Below are 19,890 nucleotides of genomic sequence, written 5' to 3' on the forward strand. Positions count from 1 at the left end.
AGTGCAATGTCACTGGTGCCACCAGAGTGCTCTCAAAAGGACATTTTTTTCTTCCCCTCCACTACATTTCAGTGTTGTCCCAGGTACTGCAGCCTCAATGGGGGATGCCTGTTGGCAGTGGAGCCCATTGAACATAGAGATCTGGTAAGGGACATGCTGACGGCCTGCTTGTCAGAAACAACTGGACTTTCCTCACCTGAAACATCTAGCTGGTCAAGCAGGGAAGACAGGGTGGACATGGAGGACCTAGCCACTATGGCACTGTCCTGGAGGAAACTACTGCTGAGCATGGTTGTGGTGCCTCCACAGCTAGCTGCCTCCTGGCATCACCTTGTCCCTTTGTGACACAAGGGCACCTGTTTCTCTGACCCCCAATGCCATACCTTCAGTCCCGAGGACCAATGCAATGACTGGGGCAATGGAGTGCTTTTCTGTGCACATATCTGGAAGACCCTGAATGTGTCTGACCAAAGCAGCTGTCAACTTGTTCATGGTGGGAGCCAGGTGATTGTGTGCTTGAGGCAGCTGTGTCCCCAGAGTTGGCTGCACACCTGCAGCTTCGGGGCAAGCTGCTCCGTTTGCTGCTGCCCTCGCACACCCCTGTGCATTTGCATGAAGTTACTACTTAATAAAGGGGTGGGGAAGCATCCTGTCTAGGGATAAGCAGGTGCCTGGTTTCCAACAGTCCTTTGAATGCCAACTGCCCAGGGACATTTCTTCCTCAGCCAGTCGTGGAGCAGCATGAGTAAGGTACTCATCAGCTTATGCCCCACCCGCAACACTGTAAACTTGAATCTCCCACTGAGGTATCAGAATCTGAGCTGACAAACTGAAGGCACCTGCCAGACTCAAGGGAGAGAAGGCACCATGGTCAATGGCACAAAGTGGTGTGCAATGAATGACATGACATGACAATGGGGTTATGGTGAGAAACATCATTGGAATACAAAAATACTTGGTTGGTAAGACATGGAAGTCTTGGCAACCAAAAGGAGCAGTCCCAGTCTTCTCCGATCAGGGACTGGATTCTGTCATCATAGTGTGTGAGGAGCATGGAGTTGGGCACCCCACCACCTGTCCGGCTTCTTCCTACCTTGTTATGTGCTGCTTTTTTCTATAATTGGAAGAGGAGGGTGTGGGGAAGGATTGAGTAAGATACATGTGGGTGTCACAGCTGTTAATGTTGGTGCAGGTGATTGAATGTAGTGAGGTACTTGGGTGAGTGAATATGCAATATAGAGGCCATGGAGGTAGAGTGATATGAGGGTGGGTTTGAAGGAGTCACATGAGGGAAGGTATTGATGACAATAGTGAGAGTGGCAGAGGGACATGGTTGCTGCAGTGTATTTACTGTACAGAGATGGAGTGACATTAGCAGAGTGAAGAGTGTGGCATTTACTGTGGTGGAGAGAAGAAGATCAGCGTGAGGATTAGCTTCAGATGGCACCCTCAGACTGGGTTACCACGGTCCGCTGGAGTCACTTCTTCTGCACCCCATCCACCAGGACGTCCAGGTCCCTGTCAGAGTGTCCTGGCTTCATTTCCACCTCTTCAACATTGGATCAGTAAGTTTCACGCAGAATCAAAGGAGAGACCACATCCAGAGTGAGACTCAGCCTGATTGCAATTTCAGGGAATTTGGAGGCATAGTGGGAATTCAGCATGGAGGGGAAAGAGTTGCTTTTTGCTCATTTCTGTTTGGCGCATGGTTTGTTGGGTTTTTAAAAATAGGAAAACTGAAACCCAGGACCAGGGGCCCAGCACAAAAGACTGATATTACAGATAAACTGCAAGCTTACTGGTTTGTGATAGCTACTAATCTGACTACCTGTTATAGGTTACTTTCAAACGGAAGGTAAATAGGGGAAATATTTACAGGCTACAAACTGAAAGAGCCATACAAATTTAACAAAAATCAAATTAAGAAAGGATCTAGGCCCAAAACATCAACTTTTGTGCTCCTGAGATGCTGCTGGGCCTGCTGTGTTTATCCAGCCTCACATTTTATTGTCTTGTAATTAAAATAGAGATGTGTTACACCTGCATGAACCCAATTATGGTTCACAATTACCACAGCTGCACCAAGTGTTGATTGCGTGAGGATCGCCGGCTCTGAGTTGATGAGCTGGAATCTGAGCTTTGAAAATTGTGACACATTCAGGAGAAGGAGAATCACCTAGATGTCTTTCATGTGCAACTGGTCAGTATGTGCTACCGCACATTGCCCTCAAAGCAGCTGTGGGAGAGGTGGATTTCAGACTGTCGCATGTCTCCTTCAGGAATGTACCTTTGCAAAAGATGTCTGGGGAAAAAATATGCAGTGGTTTTTGTCAAGGTTTGTCCTCAGCAACTCCATGATGTGGGACTCTGAGTTCTATGGTCTGTTCCCTGGATCACACATCGAGGCCAACATCAGTTGTGCCTGGAGGATCATCAGTTTAGCTCTTTGGTTTGCCCAAAATGTGTTGGTCTTGCAGAACAAGGAATTGACCTTAAGAATGAGCGTTGCAGACCGGCACATTCCAAGGTACAGGACTATGTGCTGACGGACACGCTAAAGCTTGGGGCGGCTGCCGTTAAGCTGCTATGAGGTCTTCTCGCTGATAGTAAATGGGGAGAAGAAAAACAAAGTTGCTGGAAAAGCTCAGCAGGTCTAGCAGCATCTGTGAAGGAAAAAAAACAGTTAATGTTTTGGTCCGGTAACCCTTCCTCAGAACTGGTAAAAGGTTAGTGGGGTTCTGTTCAGACCCTCCCGGTGTCTCAAATATATGTAAACATTGTGTGTGTAAGAAAGGTTGTTGGTGTTTTGTTTATTTCCTAGATATGCAACTGGATAGAACTGAACTGCACTTGTGACTTTGTACAAATGCAAAGAATTTTTTTATGAATAAAGTATATTTTTGGAATAAAAAGAGAATTGCCTGGATGCTGTGTTTCAGGCTGCATTCATACCCCTTAAATTAAGTAACTACCTTGAATTCAGCCAGTGATCAGGTTCAGAAGGGTGTGACTATCTGCCTGACTATCAGCAAGGCAGATACAAGAATCTGGGAGGGTGTGCTGAAGGAGCGCCAGCCCTTGGAGCTTCACTAACTGGTTTGAGATTCTTGCTCCCTATGTGGATAAGAGTGAGGGCTGCAGGGAGGATGTGCAAACTGACCGTAGCACCATGGTACAAGGAGCAATTCAATAGGGCTGAGAAAAGAGATATGTAATTGTACTCGTGATGGTATAGTCAGGGGAATGTTCTATATGTCCAGGATCGAGAGTCCTAAAGGCAGTGTTGTCTGCTAGGTGTCCAAATTCAGGATATCTCTCCTGGTTACAGAAGAACTTGGAGTAGGAGGGGAAAGATCCAGTTGTCATGGGCCATGTAGGTAGCAATAATATAGGTAGAAAGAGGAAACAGGTTCTGCTGAGGTAATATGAGCTGCTGGGGCTAAATTAAAACACAGAATCAATAAAGGTAATAATCTCTGGATTACTACCCGAGCCACAAGCGAATCGGGACACAATCAGCAAGATTAATGAAGTAAATGCCTGATTCAAAGATTGGTGTGGGAGAAACAGGTTTGAGTTCATGGGACTTTGACACCACTACTGGGCAAGGAGAAAGATGTTCTGTTGGGACACATTCCACCTGAATCATGCTGGAAATAGAATCCTGGCAAGTTGCATAACCATGCCTTTGAAAGAGCTTCAAATGATAGTGGGAGAGATGGGTTCAGTTGCATAGAAAATGATGGAACAATTTGAAAGGGGGGAGGCCTCATCACAGGTTGTTAATGCTTCCAGAAGAAGTAATTGGGGTGATGAAGAAGGTGTTTGGCATGCTTGCCTTCATTGGTCAGTGCATTGAATATAGGAGTTGGGATGTCACGTTGCGGCTGTACAGGACATTGGTGAGGCTGCTTTTAGAATACTGCATTTAATACTGGTCTTCCTGCTATAGGAAAGATGTTAAACTTGAAAGGATTCAGCAAAAAATTGATAAACGTGTTGCCAGGCTTGGAGGGTTTGAGCAATAGGGAGAGGCTGAATAGGCTGGGGCTATTTTCCCTGGATCTACGGAGGGTGAGGGTTGACCTTCTAGAGGTTTATAAAGTATGAGGAGCATGGATATGGTGAACAGCCATGAATATCCAAACATACTGCAGCATCGTTCAATAATAAATATCAGACTTATTGTAGCCCACTATGCATTTCTTGCAGTCTTGTCAAATATCATCTCAGTATGCTGCTGGTGGTGTTGTAGTTTATTTTGGATAGTTCTTCAGCTTTGTGAGCCCTATGAATCTTTGTTGGGATGTTTATCTATGACAAACATGCTAAATCAATGCAGGTTGTTACTACTAATAGCACAGAACATGATATATAAAAGGGTAAACTTTGAAAAAGAATCAGTTGGAACCATTCTAGTATAACACAGGAAAATAGTTTAAATTACCATAAGACTCTTACAGATTTAAAATAAACCTTGATATGTGGGCAATGATGGCAAAACCATATTTATTCCAGTGATAGTTTTTACAGCTGAGTGCTTTACTGGCTTTTAGAGGCAATGAACAATCAATTAAGTAGCTTGAAGCTGGAATCGTGGTTACACCAGACCAGGCTATGTTACATACCTTAAAGAACACCAATGAAACATTTGGCGTTTTGGTGTAATACAATAAATTAAATTTATCTGATTTATTGAATTCAGTTTCATAACTTGGAGGAATTAGAATACACTATCTATAGGTCAATTGTCCAGTGCTGAAGCCACAACAGTTCCCATAAGATGGTTAGTGCAGTTTGTCAAGTGATCAATATATCCATTGGCTACCTGAATAGGGACAAAAAACTATAAGTTATTGAATGTAGTGCCGCAGTAAATATTCTCTCTTATGGCTTTTAAAATTTTGAGTAATTTCTTTAAACTTGCAGCTTCTTTGCATTATTTTCCATGGCCATGTGCACTGTAATTTGGAGGCTCAATTGTGCTTAGCCTGTGTAGGGAATGCCAGTTGCTGCAAGCCTGCAGAGAATATTGGGCATGTCCAGATTTTCAGAAGGGACAGCCTTTTAAGTACCTACAAATTTTGAATGTAATATTTGTGACCTGTTCACATTTTTTTGCAGTTGATAAATGTGGAACTGGAACAGCAGATCAAGTCAGACAGTATCCGAGGAGCAGGGGAAGTCAAAGTTTTGGGCTGAAACCCTTCATCAGGACGGGAGAGGGTGAGGGAATCCTAGAAATAAATAGAGGAAGTGGGGTAGGGATTGTGGGAAGGGTAGGTGAGATGGAGATATATGGATGCAGGTCAGGGGTTATTGTGGTTGGACAGTGGAAAGGATGGAGTGGACAGGTTGGGGTTGGAGAGATTTTGAAGTTGGTGAAGGCAGTATACAGGGCATTGAGCTGTAAGCCCCCAGGGTGAACTATCAGGTGTTGTTCCTCAAGTTTATGTTTGGCCTCACTCTGACAGTGGAGGAGGCCAAGGATGGACATGTCACCAAGGGAGTAGGAATTAAAGTGGACGACAAATGAAAGCTCGGGCTGGTTAGTTTCTGCAGAGCAGAGATGCTCCACAATCAGTCCCCGAGCCTGCGTTTGGTCGTCTTGATATAGAGGCGACCACATCAGGAACAGTGGATATGATAGATGAGGTTAGATGAAGTGCAGGTGAATCTCTGCCAGATTTGAAAGGATTGTTTGGGGCCTTGGACGGATGTGAGAGAAGAACTGTAGGCACAGGTGTTGCACTTCCTGCGGTCGCAGGGAAAGGTACTGGGTGTGGTGGAAGGGTTTGTGGGGGGTGTGGAGCTGACAAGGGAGTCACACAGTGAACAGTCCCTGCAAAAAGCAGTCAGGGGTGGGGAGGGAAATTTCTTTTTGGTGGTGGGGCCTGATTGTAGGTTGCAGAAATGTTGGAGGATGACGTGTTGTATTCGGATTTTGGTGGGGTGGTATGTAAGGACTAAGGAGACTGTATTCTTTTTGTTGGTGGATGGAAAGTGTTTGAAGGCAGAAGCATGGGAAATGGGGGAGATGTGATTGAGGGCAACCTTCATATCAGAGGAGGGGAAACTACGGTCCCTGAAGTAGGAGGATATCTGGGAAGTCCAAGGGTAGAACACCTCATCCTGGGAGCCGATGTGGCAAAAGCTGAAGAATTGAGAGTATCAGAAAACACTTTTATAGGAGGGTGGGTAAGAGGATGTATAGTTGAAGTAACTGTGGGAGTCTGTGGGTTTGGAATGGATATCGGTGGTAAGTCAGTTACCAGAGATGGAGATGGAGAAGTCCAGGAACGAGCTGGACTTGTCAGAAATGGTTCAGGTGAATGTGAGGGGACGGTGGAAGGTGTTGGCGAAGTCGATGAACTGTTCGAGCTCCTCATGGGAGCACAATGCAGCACTGATACGGTCATGTAATGGAGAAAAAGGTGAGGGGTGGTACTGATGTAGTTATTTGAAGAGGGACTGTTCTATGAATCCTACGAAGAGGCAGGCATAGCTCAAGCTATGAGGGTGCTCATAGCCACTTTGTTTTGCAGGATGTGGGAGACTAGATCTGCAGTCTCTTCTGTCTCCAAGTCTTAAATTTCTTTGCAGTTGGTTTAATCAGCTTTTACATAGAGGTTTTAATCAACTTTCCCTGCAGCTCTCCTTATTAGATCAGTCAGTTTGTTTAATGGGATCTTTTAAAGAAAAGCAAGTAACTGCAGGCTTTGCGTCATTAGAAGGGCAAAATGTGGAGTTGCCACACAAGCAACAGTGGCAGTTAGCAAATATGCAGAAAAGATGACATGTACAGATGTTGCCATAATACATGCAATGAAATTACTTTTAGGTAACTCACACAGCATGAACTGAACTTGAACAACCTTTGCAAAGATGGCTGCATGGTGAACTTTATTACCACACATTAGATTCTCTATGCTTTTATTTTCACCTGAACTTCTAAGTCCCTTGGCTGCACGACCTTGACACCAATTACTGTTAGCTTGAAATGCCTTTTAAAGCTATTCAAAAACATTTTTTTTCTCCAATTACAATGTTCCCACTATGCTCCACTACATGCATGTTCTACCACCATTACTTCTTACATTCATTTTTGGGATGCTGGAACCATTGTCTAGGGCCAACATTTGTAGCCCATCCACAGACTTGCTAGTGTTTCATGGGTTGTTAAAAGTCAGCCATTTAGATTTTATAAATGGAGTTACATAAGGGGCAGACCAGGTAAGAATTGCAGGTTTCTCACTCCAAATGGTGAGGCTGCTTGATTTTTAGGAAATAACAACAGTATTAAGGCCCCTTGAAAATGCGCTTGGAGTTGTAAATAATTTATATCAGAGAATGAGGCCACTTAAGTGGAATTAGGATCAATGCTTAACAGTTTATTAATGATTTAGAGCTATAGATAAAACCCATCAGCCGTTGTGGATTGGCTAATGCAAGGACAGTTATAGGAAGTTGGGTTTTGTTCAGTGTAAATATATAATTTTAACCAAGAACGAGGATAACATCATTTTAGTGAAATGATGTCATAATCCTTGCCCAGCATTTTGAAGCATTAGAATTTGATCAAATGGTGCTGTCCACCCAGTGCTGCATTGCTTAACCCACATAGCCACATGAACAAATTACTATTATTGTTTAGTAATAACATTAAAATAGTCCAGGTGCATGGTACAAGGTGATAATATGCCAGGTGAAACAGGATTTCAAGATGTGTGAATCAAAAATATCTCCATTCTGAACTGGTTTGCAGATTAAATTACTTTCCACTGGGTGGATCTTTTAGGAGGATGGACTGGTGAATTTAATTGAGCAGGAAGGAAATATTTGGTTTCCCCACAGAGATTAGAATTTTTAAATGCGTTAGGTTTGCTGAACTTCATTATTGGGAGATAATAAAATGTGAGGCTGGATGAACACAGCAGGCCCAGCAGCATCTCAGGAGCACAAAAGCTGACGTTTCGGGCCTAGACCCTTCATCAGAGCAAATCACTATTGGGAGTCTGTTTTGTATTCATTAGTGTGTCATAAATACTCATTAACATCCCAGCCTGCTCGAAGTAGATTCACAGGTACACTCTCTTATTAGACAAAAACAGGAAGCAGGTATGTTCACAGCCCTGACAATTACTTATATGTAAGGCTTTAAATGACTGGGTAGTCTACTTCCTTCAAGCTTTTATGGTGCAGTGGCTTTATCCCTACTTTTGAGCCAGGAGATCTGGGTTTGTAGTTTGTGATATCACCTCTGAACAGGCTGATTAGAAAATAGGTTTTTATTGTGAGTACAAATTTCTTTACCAAATTGACTCCTGAATTAACAAATTTTTTTCCATTACAGAATACTTGTGATATAGGGGGTGAACCCTCGTTGGATCATCTAGTTCATAGGAAATCTTTGAGTCATTTGTAGTCTGCTTTCTTGTAGTAAAACACTTAGTGTAAGGAATTAAACCTCTTCATGTTCAAGCAGCTCATAAGAAGACCTAGTCATATATAATTTGGCTCTTCGTAGCTAAAATAGAGTGTTATGCCTGAAGATAGCCTGGGTCCACTAGCCTGCTCAAACCAGCCGCCCCCATTGGTTATCAGTAAACCTGATGGGTGCATGTGGGGGAGCAGTTTGAAAAGAACATCCATGGAAAAGGAGGATTGATTTGAAAGAGGGATTAACAATAAAGCTGGAGCAACTGTTGGGTGGTACGGGTCTTCTGGCGTGTCTCAGCCATGCCTGGGGTGGGTTGCCAAGATAAGCCGAGGTCCACAGATGTTCGTAGGTTGCAGAGAGTGAAACGTTGAGTGCTGATTAAATACGATGCCTGCTAATTGGAGCTAAGGACGTGCTGGGGCCTTCAGACCTTTCTTGCATGCCTATCACAAAAATATTGGTGCAATACAGTATGAGAATGACATCACTCTTCAAACCTGCCATGCTTCTGAGTGGAGCTTTGATTGCTTTGAAGTCTGCGTCCACATTTAGTCTCAAAACAGCTCTGGTTAAGATTGTTATTTTTGACTCAGCATAGCGTTGATTCGAAGGTCAAGATTTGGTGAATTCTCAGCCTGTTTAGATTTTAAAACCTTACAATCAAAGAAGTAAATCAAACCCATTGCTTGTTCCTGGTTTCAATTCAGTATAAAATCCTTAACAGTGATGAACTAAATAGAAGTAGTCTACAGCATGACAGAGTCCATAATCTTTGATGTCTGAGAGGTATAACAAGACTGTCAATCCCCTTCAAACTTAACAAATGTTTATTGCTGAAGTCAGATCTGCTATCACCGAGAAAACACGGGACTGTTACATCTATAACCTGGCATTTTGTATGAACCAGAAATCTACTTATAATGGATATACGTTGAAATTTGTAAAAATATGCATTGTATTCTAGTAATTTTTGGAATCACCTCTGCTGCCTTTAGTATTTAAGAGTTAAATTTTACTTGTGATCTGTACATCAAAGATCTTGAAATGAGCTGCTTGCCTGATGTTTATAAGTCACATTCAGGCTCTTAATTTCAAAAGTTGCTGATTGATTCATTGGCAAGCCTCCTATTTTTATCACTCAATTTCCTGCAGGAATCCTGATGATGGCAATGATGGCAGACTGCTCACAGATGTAGATGACGAGAAGGCTGTGGTCCGTGGTTGTCAGTCTGATTACTGATGACTATAGCGGTTAATTTTTGAAAGGGTTCTCAAGTTAGGTCCCTTTGTTGTTCTCAAGTTAGGTTCCTTTTGTTGTTTTCACCTTTCCTCAACAGTCTTGCTTATCTTTCTTTTGAAACGATAGGATTTTTTTCTGATTATTGTGCACCAGCTGCTTCTGCCGACAACCTTCTGCTCACACACTCGTTGCTCAATATCAGCTATAGACAGCTATCTTCTTATCCTGTCTTTGAATTGTCTGCAAGATGTACCTTGGCCTTTATTTTATTGGAACGTAGTTCCTCCTCACAATACAACTTGTGGTGTTCTTGAATCCTTGCTGCATGATGCATGTCTTTCCAGTGCAATTTACATTCGAAGAGAATGCATTCGATGCAGGAACCTGTAATACTGTTTCAAGGGCGCACTTTCAAGTGCCCTGTTTAGAAGTGAGATTGTATTCAATCTGAAGAAGATTCATATTCAGCACAAAATAGTAACTGCATTTCTTTCTACACTGCATGCCTTTTTTTTCCCTTTAGAAAGGTTACATTTTGGTTTTCCCTATCCAGTCCCATGCTCCCTCTTGTAGCCACTCTCCACTTTCCAGCCCTTCACTCCCCTTTGCAGTCTTCTCCCTGCTTTCCAATTCTTCTCCCTTCTTTGCAGTTCCTTTCCTCCCTTTGTCACCTCACATTACCCCAGATCCCTGGCCTCACTTCTGTCTTCACTCACCCTGCCCCTATCCCAGCAGCTGCATTCCGCATGACCCAGAATCACCAGTCTTGCTACTGCTTTCAGTTCCTGATCAACAGGAAAAGCAAGAGATACCAGCCTTTGATTGGAGGGGCAGCTCCTCAGAGAGTCTGCTCATTGTACTTAGGATGTGACTGTTCAGAGATAATAGGAACTGCAGATGCTGGAGAATCCAAGATGACAAGGTGTGGAGCTGGATGAACACAGCAAGCCAAGCAGCATCTCAGGAGTAGGAAAGCTGATGTTTCTGGCCTGGACCCTTTATCAGAAATGGGGGAGGGGAAGGAGGTTCTGAAATAAATAGGGAGGGGGGGAGGCGGATAGAAGATGGATAGAGGAGAAGATAGTTGGAGAGGAGACAGATAAGTCAAAGAGGCGGGGATGGAGCCAGTAAAGGTGAGTGGAGGTGGGGAGATAGGGAGGAGATAGGTCAGTCCAGGGAGGACGGACAGGTCAGGGAGGCAGGATGAGGTGTAGTTGTTTATTGCAAACTGAGTTGTTTATTGCAGAACACCTACGCTCGGTTCACAATAAACAACTGCACCTCCCAGTCGCGAACCATTTCAACTCCCCCTCCCATTCCTCAGACGACATGTCCATCCTGGGCCTCCTGCAGTGCCACAACGATGCCATCCGTAGGTTGCAGAAACAGCAACTCATATTCCGCTTGGGAACCCTGCAGCCCAATGGTATCAATGTGGATTTCACCAGCTACAAAATCTCTCCTCCCGCTACTGCATCCCAAAACCAGCCCAGCTCGTCCCTGCCTCCCTAACCTGTGCTTCCTCTCACCTATTCCTCTCCTCCCACCTCAGGCCCCACCCCCATCTCCTACCTACTAACCTCATTCCGCCCCCTTGACCTGTCCGTCCTCCCTGGACTGACCTATCTCCTCCCTACCTCCCCACCTACCCTCACTTTTACTGGCTCCATCCCCACCGCTTTGACCAGTCTGTCTCCTCTCCACTTATCTTCTCCGCTATCTGTCTTTGATCCACCTCCCCCCTCTCCTTATTTATTTCAGAACCTCCTTCCCCTCCCCCATTTCTGATGAAGGGCCCAGGTCTGAAACATCAGCTTTCCTGCTCTAAGATGCTGCTTGGCCTGCCGTGTTCATTCAGCTGTTATGTGACTTTTCAGTTGACTGCAATTATGATGAAATTTTCCAGGGCTTTTCTGGGACTGTCAGGGCTGAATTCATCCAATTCCCGCCATTCCCCCTTATTCCCACTCCACTGCCTCCTGCTGTGTGATGTATTTTGGTGATGCTTTGCATGCATGCAGCTAGACCTGACTGTATCCAGCACTGTCGTTCTCTATTTCAATTTTCCAGCGTCTGCCGTATTTTGCTTTTTATGTTATTTTGTTCTATGATTATGATCCAGGCATTTGTCTTTCGTGGTTTGTTCGTTGATTGTGTAAGTAGGCTGAAAAGGTAGAAATGCTGACACCAGATTTTGTGATTTTTTTTAACCATAGAGGAGCATCAGGCCTGTTTCTTCACAAACAAGTTGATAAGTGATGAAGTGAAACATTCTGTGACTCTCAATCCCTTCCAATCAATGTGCAGGACTTCCTTTTATTGTTAAAATGAAATTGGGGCTCGAATCATAATATTGATGCCCATTCGCTTGTTATACGAGCCTTGGCCAGTTTGAAAATGGGTGATGAATAAAGTGTCATTGACTGGAAGCTGTGCGGTCTGGAATTAGTATTTGGCTTAGCAGGTTAAGACCCTGCAACTTCCTTGGCTCGTCGATCTAGTAAAAATCCTATTGCTAACTATTTTACCAGAGATAATGGGAACTGCAGATGCTGGAGAATTCCAAGATAATAAAATGTGAGGCTGGATGAACACAGCAGGCCAAGCAGCATCTCAGGAGCACAAAAGCTGACGTTTCGGGCCTAGACCCTTCATCAGAGACTCTGATGAAGGGTCTAGGCCCGAAACGTCAGCTTTTGTGCTCCTGAGATGCTGCTTGGCCTGCTGTGTTCATCCAGCCTCACATTTTGCTCACTATTTTACTTCCGTTTTTCCATTAGAGTTAACGTGCTTAAATCATCTGTCCTTGTGTAGTCATTCCTTGCCAAAATGTGCACGGTGTGCATAATATAAATATGCATATCCAACTCTGTTCAAGAAATAAATTCTAATAGCCATATTGGGTAGATGGAATGTTAAGAATGCTATTCACGAAACCAATTTGAACTCACAGGGTTGAGCAGTTTGAATTCCACTTTTTTAGTCAGGTTAGAGTTAAATTGCATTTCTAAGCGTTAAATTTCCATTGCTTCATGCCAAACTTTGAACAGTGAGCAGTGAACGTTTTGCAGGTAAGTACTATTTTTGATGTGCTGCTTAGTGGTATTTTTCTTAAAAATGTAGCCTGTGATCTTTATTTACTGAGAAGTTTACAGTCAAAAGGCTGCACCTTGAAGCCCAGAATACATTTGTTTTGTGGCTTTGGGATTTTTTTTTCTCTCAGCTGGCTGAAACTGAAATTGTTTTCTTGAAAGCACTTTTCTTTTAGAAATAGACTACCTAATGCAAGGTTGCAGATGACTCTGCTGCCAGTATACAGGCAACTTTGTTTCATAATCACTAATTTGGCTCCAATGCTTTATCAAATAAAGTTCACAATTAATAAGTAACTTCATCTTGAGCTACACGTATACGCTGTAACACCCATAATGTACTACCCATAACACATCTTTCCGTTTAATAGTTTTCATGTGATTTGGCTACACTCTACTGCATCTTTGTTTCCATGAGCTGGTAAGGTGAGGTCTTAATTGGGTCCAAATATTTGGGTACTTGAAGGTATTAAGTTCCAAGTTTGCACTGCAGTGAATTAAATTCTTTGCAGTAAAATGTTGCTGAAACATTTTGGTCCCTCGGAATGACAAATATGGGTTTTTAATGATATTTGTGATCCTATGTGAAGAACTTGTAGATGTTGGGGATGGTGATCAAACAATAGCATTCATAGAACATAGAACGTAGAACATAGAACAGTACAGCACAGAACAGGCCCTTCAGCCCACAATGTTGTGCCGACCATTGATCCTCATGTATGCACCCTCAAATTTCTGTGACCATATACATGTCCAGCAGTCTCTTAAATGACCCCAATGACCTTGCTTCCACAACTGCTGCTGGCAACGCATTCCATGCTCTCACAACTCTCTGCGTAAAGAACCTGCCTCTGACATCCCCTCGATACTTTCCACCAACCAGCTTAAAACTATGACCCCTCGTGCTAGCCATTCCTTAAATGTCACAGCCACGGCAGACCAGCTTTGATCATGGTTGCACATTAACAGTATAATACGAACATTTTCCCTGGGAAAAAAAACTATCAACAGTGTTATTTTGCTGAGTGCGCTGTCACTACAAAATGTCTGATGCTTAACTTGCTGAACAGGAAAATACTGTATTCAGTAATGCAGTATCTTTCCCATGCCAGAACTGAAATGGATATATTTTCCCTATACTTTTTGCTTCCATTTTACCAGAGCATGAAAAAATATTGTTGTATGAATGATGAGTTAGCAGACATCATGGTGGAGAAATTTAATATTGATTTGAATTAATTATTTGTTGTCATGTGCATTTTGTTACAAAATACGTTGACAAGTGTTGTGCAGTGTTGCCACTCTCTTAAAACACAGAAAAATAAACTAAAACATAGAATACAAAGGCAGTTCCAAATAATGCCACTCCCATTTTACCCTGCCATTTAATCTCTTCAAGTATCTATGGAGCAGTGGTTTGACTGTAAAAGCTGTTAATTTTACATGCATCTACTACCTTATCAGGAAGGGCTTTCCAAATATGAACCACTTTTAAAATAAAAAAACTCCCCCAGTTCTTTTGACAATCACCGTAATTCTGAGGCTGTGTGAAAATGTTTTCCTTTATTTACTTTGTCATGATTTTCAACACCTGTAAGGGATGTCAGTCCCCTACTTCCAATCTATTCAAATATTTGTCAACCCTCATCCAGGGAACAGCAGAACTTCTCCCTCTCCAGAGTGAGACCTGTAGGCGAAATTTTTGAAGAGAACTCGTGGCTTTTTATTGGAAACATTAGCTGCTGTGCATTAGTTTGGAATCTCTCTTCAGCTGATATTATTGTTCTTGTGCGCTTTCACAGAGCAACCTAAACTGTCAAGCACATCACAAACCATGGCAAATGACTCTCAAATAGATAGCCTGTACCTTCATTTTCAAAACATAGTTACAGATACAAGCTATTCAGTTCATTTGGTCTTTGTATTTACGTATTGATATCATTGGTCCTTGTATTAAACTTAAGTAAGAGTATGAACACTGCATGTGGAATGCCATTCCACTTTTTAAAAAATTTATTAATTCATTCATGGGACGGGAGTGTAACTGACTCGACCAACATTTATTTTCCATTTCTAATTGTTCTTGAGAAGATGATGGTAACATGCCTGTTGAACCTCTGCAGTCTAAATGGTAAAGGACACCCAAAGTGCTGTTAAACAGAGTGGAGAGCTTTGCTCCTGAATTCCATTGTCTTCAGTTTTGCTGGGGCTCCCTGTTACACACTGATTCGAACACTGCTTTGGTTGCAAGGGCAGTGACTCACAAGTTGGAATTCAACTCTTTTGTGTATGCTTCAACCAAAACTGTAACAAAGTTTGAAAGTGATGGAGTCAAAAAAATGTGGAGCCAGAAAAACACAGCAGGCCAGACAACATCTGAGGAGCAGGAAAGTCAACGTTTCAGTTGGAACTCTTCACCAGCACTGGGGAAGGGGAGGAAGCCCAGAAATAAGTAGAGGGAGGTGAAATGTTAAAGGGCGAATATTTGTTCTGCTGACATGTAAGAAATTAGGTGCTGTTTGTCCTGCCGATGTGTAAGAAATTAGGTGCTAAGCTGTGCCATGGGTGCCTCCGTCTCACAGACAAATTGTGGTAATCTAATTATACTCTGCTCTCTGTAAATGTTGAACTAAAGCTAAAAAGATACGGAACTGTCTAGATGGCGGTTGAGAATTGAGGAACTATGTACGGGTTTTTATTGGGCAGCTGAACTTTGCTTCCAATGAAAGGTGATTAAATTCATTTACGATCACTGTTACTAGGCAGATAACTATGGTGAAGTACAAAAAATTGTATCTTGCATACGTGACTGACTGATGTAAAATCCTATGTAAGGGGAGGACAGTTCCCTTTTTGGGGAGCATCACTGTGCAATGCGCCGCGTATAGATGGACTTTGTAGAGTGATCCTGCACGTGTGTAAGCGCTTACTTAAATAAATGTTACTGTCAGTTACCTGCCTGTTGATGCCGTGCATTTGTATCAAGTGTAAAAAGAACTCAACTTGACAGAGGAGGATGGGTTGAGGCTGAGGGGAGGGTAGGTGAGATGGAGATGGATGCAGGAAGGAGATTATTGTGGTTGGACAGTGGGAAGGATGGAGTGGATAGGTGAGTGGGAAGATGGGCAGGTTGGGGGAGAAGAGATTTTGAAGCTGGTGAGGTCAATATTCAGGCCACTGGGCTGTAAGTGCCAAAGGTGAAATATGAGGTGTCATCCCTCCAGTTTGCATTTGGCCTCACTCTGACAGTATAGGCGGCCAAGGATGGAAATGCCACTAGGGCAGTGGGAGGAGGAGTTAATGTGGATGACAACTGGCAGTTCGGGCTGTTTAGTGCCTGCAGAGCAGAGATTCTCCACAAACTGGTCCCCGAGTCTGTGTTTGGTCTGCCCGACATAGGGGAGACTACATCGGGAGCAACAGATACAGCTAGAGGTTAGGTTAGATGAAGTGCAGTTGAGTCTCTGCTGGATTTGAAAGGATTGTTTTGGGCCTTGGACAGAGGTGAGAGGAGAGGTGTGGGGGTAGGTGTAGCACCCCCTGCCGTTGCAAAGAAAGTTACTGGATGCAGTGGAGGGATTAGTGGCAGGTGTGGAGCTGACGGAGTTGCAAAGTGAACTGTCCCTGCAGAAAGTGGATAGGGATGGGGAGGGAAATATCTTTTTGATGGGGTCTGATTGTAGGTGGTGGAAATATTGCATTGTATTTGGAGGTTGGTGGGGTGATATGTGAGGACTAAGGGGTCTGTATCCTTATTGTTGGAAGAGGGTTTGAAGGCAGAAGCGCGGCAAATGGGGGCGATGTGGTCGAGGGTATCCTTTATAACAGAGAAGAGGAAACTACAATCCCTGAAGTAGGAGGATATCTAGGAAATCGTAGAGTAGAATGCCTTATCCTGGGAGCAGATGATGGATCCTGGTGGAACCCAAACCAAACATTGTTGAGGAATTAAAAGCATTAGTCACTCATAAATCCAAATGGAATTCAGGAAAATCTTTCTCATGTAGAATAGTTAGAATATGATGATCACATTGAGGCAAAGAGCAGAAATGCATTTCGGGAGAAAATAGGTAAACTGAGTTGAGTGAAAAATGTAGATTTGCATTTATATTCAGCACCAACCCAAACCCTGACCTTTCAGGGCCATAGGACAACTCCAGGTGCTTTAAAGCTACAGAGCTATTTTTGAAATGTACTCACAGTTATAATGTGGGAAACACAGCAGCTAAATTACACAGCAAATTTCCACAAACAACAATATTATAATGACCACATAATCTATTCTTATGAAGTTGATTGAGGTTAAGTATTGTCCAGGAGACCATGGATAATTTTTTTTTCCCTGTCGTACCAGAAGATGTTTTATGTGCGCCTGTGAGGGCAGGCAGTGTCTCAGTTTAACGCCTCATCCAAAACAGGGCACCTTCAACATTGCAACACTATACAACACCATTGTTAAGCTTGATTTTTGTGCTCATTTCCGAGAGTGAGCTTTGAATCCACGATCTTCTAACTCGGAGTGCCACCATCTAATGCACAGTAGAAAAATATATATTACTGGCAATAGATGAAAGGTGTTAATCAGAGGCTTGTGCGCATCACAAATCACAAGCTCATCTTATCTTGGCCAAGCAAATTTTTTCTGTGTGATACCTTCTCTGGAGTTCTTGTTTTTTCTCACATTCACAACTTTATATATAAGCAAAGTACTGTGAATGTTTGAAATCTGAAACAAACACAGAATGCTGGAGAAACTCAGCAGTCTGACAGTATCTGTGGAGAAACAGGGTTAACACTTTGAGTTCAGGACATCTATTCTTCAGAACTGGAGTAAGACGAACAGCATTAATGTTTTGAGCCCAGTATGACTCTTCTTCAAGGCTATACATGTGATATTACTTTTAAGCAGGCAGCATTTGTGGAGAAAGAAACATTTCAAGTCAATAACCTTTGTGCTGAATTAAAAGATGGTAGAGATGGATTGCTTTGAATCAAATACAGGGCCAGGAAAATGGGTTCAGAGACAGGACAAATAAGAGGATGGGAGTAATTAAATATCACAAGGGATGATGATGCAATCAACAGGAGGCAATAATACAATGTATGTATTTTTAAAAGTATAAGTGGTAACATCAAAAGAGCAGAAGGAGGGAAGAGTGAAAACTCTGGCAAAATTGTGGGGTTTGCCTTGGCCTGCGAATGTGGCAGAACAAAGGCAGACCATCGTGCATTGATATGGATTTCCCATCAGAAGCAACAGCTCACACCAGACTCATCTTGTTCATATATTACTTGTACTACTTGTCATCTAATGAAGCCACCACAGAGGACTAGTTGGATGAACATCAGGGTTTGAGTTTGGGTTTGATTTATTGTTGTTACATGTGCAGAGATACAGTGAAAAAGTGTTGTTTAGTATGCTATACAGGCAGATTGTGCCATACAACGTGTAGAACAGAGTGCAGAATACAGTATTACAGCCACAGACAAGGTGAGAGAGAGAGATGACATTTGAAAGGTCTGTTCAAAAGTCTGATAACAGCAGGTAAGAAGCTTTTCTTGAATCTGTTTGTACAAGTATTCAAACTTTTAAATAATCTGCCCGATGGAAGACAGTGTACCTGGAGTGGGAAGGTTCCATGATTATATTGGTTGATTACCCGAGGCAGCTGGAAGTATTGATGGAGTGAATCAAGGTCTCTTTCCTGTCTTGGACTCTCCGTGACTCTGTCTTGTCATTGTTTGGCGATCTGACCTACAACAGTGGTGTTGACAGCAAACTTGTAAGTAGATTGATGGTTGAATTTGGCCACATAGTCACGAGTGTATAAAGAATACAGTAGGGAGCTGAGTAAGTAGCCTTGAAGGGCAATGATGTCAGGGATTATTTGTTTGCGGTCTATGGGTGGGGAAGTTGAGGATCCATTAAAGAGGGAGGAGCTGACACATCTGTCTCTGAGCTTGGAGATGAGTTTGTTTGGAATTATGATGTAATCAACAGGTGGGAGCCTGATGTAGATATGATGTCATCCAGATGTTATCCAGAACATTTCAAATATAGAACAAAATAGTAAGACAATGTCGAAAAGACGGAAGGTAGGTTCAAATGTGGATGGTATGTAAAAATAACTGAGGAGGAAATACAAAACATATGGAAATGTTACAGCCTGAAAGGGGCCATTCAACCTGTTTTATCCATGTCAACAAATACCGCTGTCATGACATTGGAGTTGCGTTCTCAATCTGTTGACATTGTTTTCACATTTATTTATTGCCATCCCATTTACGATCATTTTGCAGGATACATTTGAAATTCTTTTTATAGGTCCAGAATACCTGAAAAAATCTTTTGTTGTCTATTATGCTTTGCAATATATAAACCATCTGTGAAGCCATAGTTGCAACATTGTCATTTTGCAGTGATAGTTGGCAAAGATCTGGAGATAATGATATTTTGAACAATGATGTCAAGGAGCTTAGTTTTTATTCAGAGGACTTTCTTCAAATTTGCACAAAGCAAACTTTTGGCAATGAATCTGAATGCAACAAGAGACTGGGGTGCTGTGCTGCAACAGTCATTGCTTGCATCACTTTTTTTTCTAAAAATATTATGATCAACCCATAACACTTAGGATTTTGAAATAATCTATTAAACAAAATTAGCATATAAATGTACTTTGAGCTTGTGGGACATGAGTTCTGATTGCCTGTGTAAACAACTCTGTGCCTCAGGCTAAGTACAGTCATCAGGGAGTAAAGAAATTTTGAATACTGCTATTTTGGTAGTTGAGGAAATCAACTCAACATGGAAAGTCATTGCAAAAGAAAAGTTGAGATTTTGCATTTAATTGAGAAACTAGTTGGTAAGTGAACTGGTTATTTTTCAATTAGCTGTTCACCTTGCATTAAAAAAAGAAATCTACCCATTCTGTGTAATGCTGACTGCTGTGCAGTGGTGTTGGTTCCATGTGTCTTAAGCAAAATTCAGTATTCAAAACTGAATTTCTTGCTGTCATATTTGAGTTTTGCAACATTCAATGTTGTTTCTAAAATTTATCTTTAGTTGTTTGAGCACAATGTATATGCAAGTTAGACTGATTTGATACCAATGATTAATA

The 19,890-nt window shown here is 42.4% G+C and overlaps 1 protein-coding gene across 1 annotated transcript in view; it reads left to right on the forward strand.

Moving 5' to 3' along the window:
- Positions 1-12,700: 12,700 nt before the first annotated feature.
- LOC125463177 (zinc finger protein 385D-like) overlaps positions 12,701-19,890 on the forward strand; it is an 850,093-nt gene continuing 842,903 nt past the window's right edge. The window contains exon 1 of the mRNA XM_059654439.1: positions 12,701-12,751. The gene's annotated coding sequence lies outside the window, so the exon portion shown is untranslated. The remainder of the gene's footprint in view (positions 12,752-19,890) is intronic.

This window comes from Stegostoma tigrinum, chromosome 2 (assembly GCF_030684315.1).
Source record: "Stegostoma tigrinum isolate sSteTig4 chromosome 2, sSteTig4.hap1, whole genome shotgun sequence".
Taxonomy (NCBI): Eukaryota; Metazoa; Chordata; class Chondrichthyes; order Orectolobiformes; family Stegostomatidae; genus Stegostoma; species Stegostoma tigrinum.